Source organism: Pteropus alecto, unplaced genomic scaffold, assembly GCF_000325575.1.
Source record: "Pteropus alecto unplaced genomic scaffold, ASM32557v1 scaffold67, whole genome shotgun sequence".
Lineage (NCBI taxonomy): Eukaryota > Metazoa > Chordata > Mammalia > Chiroptera > Pteropodidae > Pteropus > Pteropus alecto.
The window spans coordinates 9,491,455-9,500,076 of record NW_006441061.1 but is presented as its reverse complement, the minus strand read 5'-3'; the positions used below and the strand labels follow the sequence as shown (position 1 = coordinate 9,500,076).

General features: G+C 60.5%; 1 long non-coding RNA gene across 1 annotated transcript; it reads right to left on the bottom strand.

The window, feature by feature from the left end:
• Positions 1-413: 413 nt before the first annotated feature.
• On the bottom strand, positions 414-1,846 carry LOC112484785. Its single transcript, XR_003048218.1, has 2 exons — positions 1,204-1,846; positions 414-727 (listed from the first exon to the last, which is right to left on the bottom strand). It is a non-coding gene; the product is annotated as an uncharacterized LOC112484785 (long non-coding RNA).
• Positions 1,847-8,622: the final 6,776 nt, after the last annotated feature.

Below are 8,622 nucleotides of genomic sequence, written 5' to 3'. Positions count from 1 at the left end.
CCTCGGGCAAGCCAGCCTGTCCCTCATCTGTCTCCCTTCTCATGTCTCTCCCCAGGCCCGGGGAGGGGGCTGGGGCCTCACTGGAGCAAAGGGTCCCTTCTCGTCTGGGATTAGGGTCTTTCCTGCCCTCCCACCGTCTCTGACTTTCCCACAAGCATTTTTGGGCATAAAAATAACTTCATTGGGAATGACTGTCACTGGACGCCTCCTGCTGAGCCCCCAGCCTGAGGGACCTTGCTTCCCACTTGGCTGTGTTTGGAGGTCGTTTCTCTAGCAAAAATACCCCGGCTGGGTTATTTATAAGTAGCCCCGTCTGGGGGCGTCATCACGGAGTTGACAGGGAGTCTCTGGGTGGGGGCCTCACTCCTTTAGTCCCTGTGGTTGGTCAAATAATTCAAGTGACACGCAGCAGGTTAACAGGAGAAAACTGAATTTTAATACTTGCACACGGGGAATTCACATAAACATGGAAGTTCAAAGACAGGGAGGCCATCCAAGGTGTGCGTGTATTTGGGAAAAGACGGGGAGGTGGGCTGGTCACAGGTAGATGAGAAAGGACAAGGCCTGGTAAGCACATTCTCCAGGGCCACCCGGAAACTGTGTGACACAGGGGGCCCAAGCCGACAGGCTTTTGCGGGGAGCTGCCATCTGCAGCTTCACTCACGTGCGCCCTGTGCTGAGGTGGCTGCCGAGGTCCCTTTCCCAGGCAGGTTTTCTACCGGAGTCACTTTAGGCAGGAAGAGAGAGGGGACAAACTTCCTGAGCCTTTGCCAGGGGGACCGGGGAGGAGGGGGACTTGCTCGAACCCCCACATGACACGACACACCCCAGTGCTACCGCCTTTAACCAAGAGTTATGACTTCTGTAATTTAGAACATCTGCCAAGTCGTTTAGAGTCGTTTTTACTTACCGTGAAATCACCACACGGCCCTGCCCCCCAAGAGGGAAAGGGTCCCGTGGGGCCGGGCCACAGCGCGAAGGTGGCTGGCCACGGAGGGGGCTCGGTGTGCGCTGTGGCTTTTCAGAGAACTTTCTGGTGGCGTCTCCGAGAGGATCAGCCGCCCCGGGGTGGGGTGGGGGACAGAGCCTGGCCTGGGTGGGGCCCCTCAAGGATTCTAGGGGCCGGGAGCAGGAGGGTGCTGGGGCCCCATGAGCCTGCCGTGCTAGGGAGAAGCGCCCGCCTCGCAGACTCCCCCTCCTCACCTGAGCCCCTCACTCTCCGGGGTGGCTGCTTGTCACCTGCTGTCCTGAGGGGCACAGTGTAGGCCTTCGCTCCCACGTGGGTTCCTCTCGGTTTGTGGGATCGTTTTCTTAAGCGCCCTCTGTGGGTCGGGGGGGTCCACCTGTCTTCTGGAAGGCCGTGGACATTTTTACGGGTCCTGCAGCCTCAGGGACCAGCCGGCGATGGCGCCAGCCCCCTTCGGCCTCGCTCAGTATCTGTGTTTAATCTCACCCTGCGTTGCGAGTTCACCCAGCCCGCGAAGCCCTACAAAGAAAGCGCCGACCCACGGCCTGGGCACTGGGGACACAGCAGTGAGAGAGGGAAAAGGGACAAACGTCTCAGCCCGCCTGGGGCCTGGCGGGGCAGACAGGGCGCGGGTAAAATGGGGTGCTTGGGGTGAGGCTTGTGTGCAGAATAAAGCAGCCCGATGGGAGGGGCAGACAGCGTGGCTTCGGCAGGGTCACCCGTGAAGGCAGTGAGGACACAGCCAGTCAGGGACCGGCGTTTTGTCAAAGGGAGCAGCCAGCGCACAGCAACCAGGTGGGTTTGGAGTGGCGTGAGTGCGGGGCCGTGCGGGGAGCGGGGCCTGCGGGGCCTGGGGCCACAGACGCGCCCCCGGCTGCTCCTCAGACAGCCCAAGCCCAGCCCCCTGGCACCCGGTGCATGTGCCTGGCACCCGGTGGGCGCTCAGCAAATGCCGGTGCCCATGGCGGCTACGCTCTGCCCCTCCCCCGTCTCCCTGAGTGCCGTCAGGTCCCTGTCACTCTGTGCCTCGGTTTCCCCATCCGCGCCGCCTGGGGGGCTGAACCAAACACCTCTCAGATCTTTCTGGAGCAGTGACGCTGTTCGCGGTCACGGGGCTTTGTGCGGGACGCGCGGGGGCGACGTCCTCCGGCAGGCCCGGCACACGCGCTGGGTGTTAGGAAGTGCGCGGGCTGCAGGTGCCCCCAAGGGACAGCGAGATGTGGGGACCGAGCACATGCAGAGGCATCCCTCGCTCCCCTTCGCTCGATTACGTGCAAGTGGATTTGAGAAACCTGGATGGAGTGGACAATTTTAACCAAAGCGTACGACAAAAGATATGGAAAATCTGGGCCCGCCGGCGAGCGGAGAAGCGAGTCACCCACGCTCCTCCCCGCCGGCCGCCTCGGCACCGGCACCGGTGGGAAGAATCACCACGTGCCGCCCACCAAAGCTGCTTAAGCTGCTTCGGCCCCCTGGGGAGAAAAAGAAAAACGAAAAGCTTCCAACGTTATGAAAACAGCCCGATATTAATACCAAACTCAACGAAAATAGACAGAGCTGCAGGCAAGTTTCACGTTTGAAAACCAACGCAAGGGTCCCAGGAAGCGTCAGCTGGTCGTGCCCAGCAGTCCCGGGAAAGGTCAGGGTTCCCTATCCACCCCCATGGGCCCTGGGAGGGGGGACTCGGACCCCCCATCCCCGGTCCAGGCCGGGCTGGGTCTGGGCTCCCGGCCTCCCTCCTGCAGCCTACAGGGCAGCTCTGCAGGTTCCCACGCTCACCGGCCCGCCCCCTCAGGCCGGGCACATATGGCCCTGGGGCTGCACTATTCCCTGACTCGTTCCTAATCCCTGCCCACACCTTTGTAAATAGTCCCTTTACTGAATCTCCTCGAATTACCTCATTTGAGTACACCATCTGCCCTTTCTGCGCCCTGATTCGTAGGGTTACCCTACTTCACCTCTGAATAGCTCCAAAGGAAAAAGAAAAAGCAAATATTTTTCTCCACTGATGCCCAAAAGGCATTTGCCCAAATCAACAAAATTCTTGATTTTAAGAGCTCACGAGAAAATATGACTGAATACGTCCTTAACTTGGTAACACATCTCTCTTAAAGCCAAACCAACTGCATGTGAAAATTCTAAAAGCCCATCTGTGAAAGTCAGTGACAGGACAGCGGCGTCCACCAATATCTGACATTATTCCGGAGGAGCGGCCAGTGAAGTCGAGAGAAAATCAGCACTTTTTGCGGACAATTTTATTAAACACCCGAAAACGGAAAGGTTTCAAGCAATTGAAGAATTCCTTAAGATGGCTGGGAGCGAACTCAACACAGAAAGCTCAGCGCTCTTCCTGGAAGCAAACATTCACGAAAGACCTGTGCGTGATTGCCAGGACGATGACAAGATATTTGGAAATCAGTAAGAAATATGCCAAAGCCACATTAAGAAAGCCTCCGAAGGGCGGTTGAGAGACAAAAAAGATTTAAACCAATGAAAAGGCCTAACTTTTTTAATATAAAGACTTAATGTCACAAAGACATCAATTCTCCTTATTAAATCCACAAATACGATGACATTTCACTTTTTAACGGGCCTTATTTTTAAACGAAACAAACTAATTCTAAAGCTCACAAAGAACTGCCAAGAAAATCCTGAAAAAGAACAAGTATGTTTCGGCGAGGATCAGGTTTTGCCGCGTGTGACAGACGCAGGCACTCAGGCTCACACGGTGAGTGTTTGGTTCTCTCTCCCGTAGGAGAAGCCCTGGGTGAGGTGGGCCGCACAGGGCTGCGGTGGCTCCGTGGTGTTCAGGACTCAGAACCTCTCCATTCCTCTGCTCCACCCTCCTGATGTGCGGCTCCCTTTCCAAGTGGGCCCGGTGGCCCAGTATGGCTGCTGGGGGTCCAGCCATCACCTCCACATTCCAGGCAGCCAGAAGGAGAAAGGAAGGAGGAGCACTCACACATCCTTTACAGGAAAGTCCTCGGAGGGGCCGGACCCCACTTCTGCTGCCCTCTCACTGGCCAGAACCCAGTCCCGAGGCAACGGAGCCAGGGAAGGCGGTTTCTTAGTGCTTTCCTGCCTCGGGTAAAAGCGGGCAGCGAAGGAGGAAGGGAGAGGGGCCTGGGAGTGGGCGTGGGCTCCTGCAGCCTCTGACGCAGTGACAAGCGGGGACCAGCCCTACTTGATACAGAAACTTTATAAAGCCGCAAAAACAATTAAAATCGTATGATACTGGTGCAAGAGGCAGGTCGATTTATGGAACAGAACCGAGCCTGCGAGCAGATTCTAATATGTACGGACTTCCACATGTGACGGAGACGGAATTTCAAACCACTAAGAGAAGATGGATCATCCAAAGACCCACCCACACCTGGGCAGCCAGGTAGCTTGGAAAGAATAAAGTCTGCATCGCACACCTCATAGCAGAATAAATTCCATACGGGTCAGAGATTTCGAGGTAACAAAGGAAAACCATGAAGGCTAGAAAAAAGGCACAGAAGAAACGCCCCTAACTTGACACGAGCCCTCCGCACGCGTGACAGAGAACGCGAAAACCAGACGCGCACGCGACATCTTTCGACAAGTGTCTAATCACTGCATTGTACACCTGAAACTAATATAATATTGTATGTCAACCATAATTAAAATCTGTTTTCATTAAAACAATTGTTTTTGACAAACTCAAAAGCATAAAATAAAGTTTCTGCGGAGTGAAAACCACCTGAAGCAAAGTCACAGCCTCCTGTTTGGCAATGTGGGGGGAACAGCTGCAGCCGCTATCACACAGACAAAGGGCTCGTTTCTCTCATATGTAAAGAGCTCCCGCAAATCAATAAGGCAGGCGAGGCATCCGGGAGGGGGCGGGGAAAAAGCAAAGGAGGCGCGGAGTTCACATGGCGGGAAAGGCGAACGGCTCTCGAACACGTGAAAAGGTGCCCGGCCTCGCGCTCGGTGACCAAACGCAGATGAAAACCGCACTGAGGGCCCCACGCGGGGACTCACGCCTAGGACCTCGGCGCCCGTGCTCCGCGGAGGGCCTTTGGGCGACATGTCTCAGAAACAGCAGCGCGCCCTTTGACCCCCCGCCCCCCCAGGAAGGCCCCTTACCCACTCGGACCCCTCTGCCGGCCAGGACCAACGCCGTCCGGCGGGGGCGAGGCAGAGGCCCCCACGTCTGTCCGGGGCCGTTTCCACCAGGCATCAAGCCAGAGCCGGGCCCAGAGCCGGGCACGCTGGTCTGGGTCGTGTGGGAGAACAGATGTGGAGAGGCCTCGTCTGGGGTGGGACCCGCGGGACCCGGGGGGGCAGCGGGGAGCTTTCATCACGCACTGCGTCCCGGCTGAGCCGTGAATGCGTGAGTCTATTCCCACTCAGCACAAGCGCCATCGGAAGTGGGGAGGGACGAGGGGCTGGGGGCCGCCAACGCCAGGCCAGCTGTCGCCGGTCCGGTCCGGTCCAGGTCAGGGCTCTGGTGTGCGGGAGCAGGTGGGGGTGGTGACCAGGGTCTGACCATTCACCAGACACGGCCTGCCCGAGGCCCTGCCCCTCAAATCAGACGTCGCAGACGCCTGCGGGGCGGCGTGCGTGGGATGACAATCCTTTGTGACAAGGGCCACACTCTAGGGAGTCAGACCCAGAGGCGGGGCCCCTGCCAGGCTGGGGTCCCAGCCCAGAGGGCAGAGAACGGCAAGGCCAAGGCTGGAGGGAGGCCGCTCAGCCGCCCTCGCCACTCAAAGGCCGGGGCGGGGCGGGGCGAGGGGCGGGTCAGCCGCTCCCCCTGCGCTTGGGGGGTGGAGTGGGGGAGGGCGGCTCTCCAGTCCCGCTTTCTGGGGAGTCCTGGCCCGGGCTCATCTACATCTCATTTGCATGGCCATTCATCCTCTCCCAGCATTCCCAGCCCCCCAGCAGCCCCTTCCTGCCCTGGAGAAAGGGACTGGGCCGGGGGTCCCCCTCCCAGCCGCCCCCCACGCTGTGCCCCCCAGAGGGCAAGACAATGGGGGTGGGGAGGAGGTGGGGGCGGGGTCTGGCTGGCCGGCCAGGCCGGTGGGAACTATTGTGCGTGAGGCCCTGAGTGTTTGCATAGCAAGTGCCTTGGCTGCTGAGCGGGGCGCAGGCATCCCAAGAATGCTGCCTGGGCCATAGAGGGGCCCTGAACTCGGCCCCCACATCCTTGCTAAGCCTCTGAGCCTTCCTGTCAGTCATTCACACCTGAGGCAGCGGAGTGTGGAGAGCGATGAGGCTGGCCAGGCTGCAAGTGGGCGTGGCCAGGGCTGCCAGGGACAGTGGTGCAGGTGGTGCTCTGTGCCCCCCGGGGCGCACCGTCCACCTGGGCAGCCCTGCAGACCCTTGTCCACCTCCACGGTCTCAGCAGTGCGGCAGGACAGGGACCCCTGTCCTCAGAGGGCGGCTGCTCTCGCCCCGGCAGGAAGGGGTGAGGGGCAGACAGGAAGGGCAGACGTGGCAGCTGGGAGGCAGGGAGGAAGGGGGCGTGCGAGCTGGGGGCCACGCAGGGTGTGAGGGCTGCCTGGGCCGTGCGGGGTCCCCGACCACAGTGCAGTCCAGCCTACAGACCTTGGGGTGCCATGCATGACCCCGCGGGCCGAAGCCTTGCCTCTGTCTCCTATCTGCGAAATGGGGCGCAGGAGGCCCGCGGAGTCAGCACCCCAGACCCTGCAGCCCGTGTGATTGTCACTGTTCCCAGACAAGGTCCTGGGACAGGTGGGGAGACTGCACCTGGCAGAGGGAACTGTGAGAGCAGAGGCCAGGAGGGAGGAGGGCGGGGGACCGTGACGGCCGGAGGGGCGGCTACCAGTGACCGGCGACGGCGCTGATCCGGGAGGTGGGCACACAGAGGGTGGCTCAGGGTGGCCTGAGGAGGGCAGGGGGAGAGGCCATCGGCCCCCGGGGGAGAGGAGGCCCAGGCGCGGAGGGTCTGTCCCTCTCTCTGTCCCCACCGTGGATGTCATGCTGTCCCAGAGCGGCGGACGCCGTGGAGAGGTTGGGGTCGCAGGGCTCCGGCAGGCGCTGTCCTGGTGTCCGTGGCCCCAGCGAGGGGACTTTGACAAGCAGCATGCCAGCCAGGCCCAGGTTATCCACCAGGCCAGCATCTCTGGGTGGCCCAGCTTGGGCCACCTTCCTAAGTGTGAGGAAGGGCTGGGCCCAGCTGGCCGCCCTGGGGACTGGACATAGTGGGACAGACATTCTTGTCTCTTCCAAGGGGACAGAGGAAACGCAGCCCACGCTGCCACACACTTGCTGTGTGATCTTTGGCCTGTGCTCCCTGTTCCCGGCCTCAGCTTCCTGGCTGTGAAATGGGCTTGCCCACTGTTCCACTGCAGGGCTGAGGCTCTGACACTCGGGCTCCCTGGCGTTGGCCCACTGGCTCCTGTCAGCATCAGAACAAGCCAGGAGGGCTCCCTGGTGGAGGTGGCATTGGGAGTGGGAACGTGATCACAGTGAGACGGGGGCCCTCATGCTGGAGGGACAAGTTCTCATAGCAAGGATAGGGAAACCGAGGTACAGGAAGAGGCGGGGCTTGCCAAGGACACTGTAAGAGGGAGGGAGAGTGGGCCCCAACTCTGTAGGGTCAGGGCAGGGGCCCCAGACCTTTCCAGGCCTCCAGCAAGTGGCCAGGACACCTGGGGGACAGGACAGAGAGGGGGCTGTGCCACACGCTCCTGCATGCCCTGCTAAGGGGTGGGAGCCTATCTCCCCACACTGTTTCGGGGCCTGACAGGAAGTGGGTCTCAGCCCAGCTCTGGCCCCGGCCTGGGGCCCTGGCTCAGCTCCAGGTCCCCAGCCGGACACTGGTCGCCAGCAGGACGAAGGGGAGGCCTGGCCAGGGTGAGGAGCCAGAAGGACGAGAAGGACAGGCACAGGATCTGTCACACGCGGGGTCAGGCCCAGACGCAGGCCATCAGCCCCCCGGATGTGGGCGGGCGGGCTGACCATCTGGACAGAGCCTCCCGTGTGGCCCCACACGAGGGCTTGCTCCCCCACCTGTCCCCAGGCCTGGCCCAGCCTTTTCCTGCCTCTAGGGATGCCCTTGGGGACACAGGCCCTTGGCCCCCAAAACTGGACCTCTCCTGTCCTCACCCCCCAAGCCTGTCTCAGAAGGGGAAACCAAGTCAGGGGCCTGCTTTGCGCGGCCACCTGGGTTCAAACCCCGCCCACCATCCTTTTGTTCTTCCAGTCGAGGTGACATTTGCATAATGTAACCTGGTCCATTTAAAGTGGACACTCGAGTGGCAGTTAGCACATTATGCTGGGCGGCCGTCACCTCCGTCTAGTTCTAGGTCACCCTCACCTCCCCCAAAGAGTCCCTTACCTGTCAGCACCACGCTGACCCCTGGCTGCCGCTCACCTGGTCACTCGTCCGCGTGCTGTCCGGTGGACGCAGCTCTGGTGGACAGTTCATGTCCGTGGGATCCTGTGACACATGCGTCTCGTGTCTTGTTTCTTTCGAGGAGCACAGTGTGCTAGTGTTCGGGGCTCACCCACGGCAGCACGTGTCAGGACCCCATTCATTCTCCATTCGTTCACTATTCGCGCTGAGGCAAGAGCCTTGTCCTGTCCCCAGGAGGTCACACGGCCCCAGAACAGCCCGCCTAGCCGGCCGCTGATGTCTCGCTCCCTCACGCAGCCCTTGATTG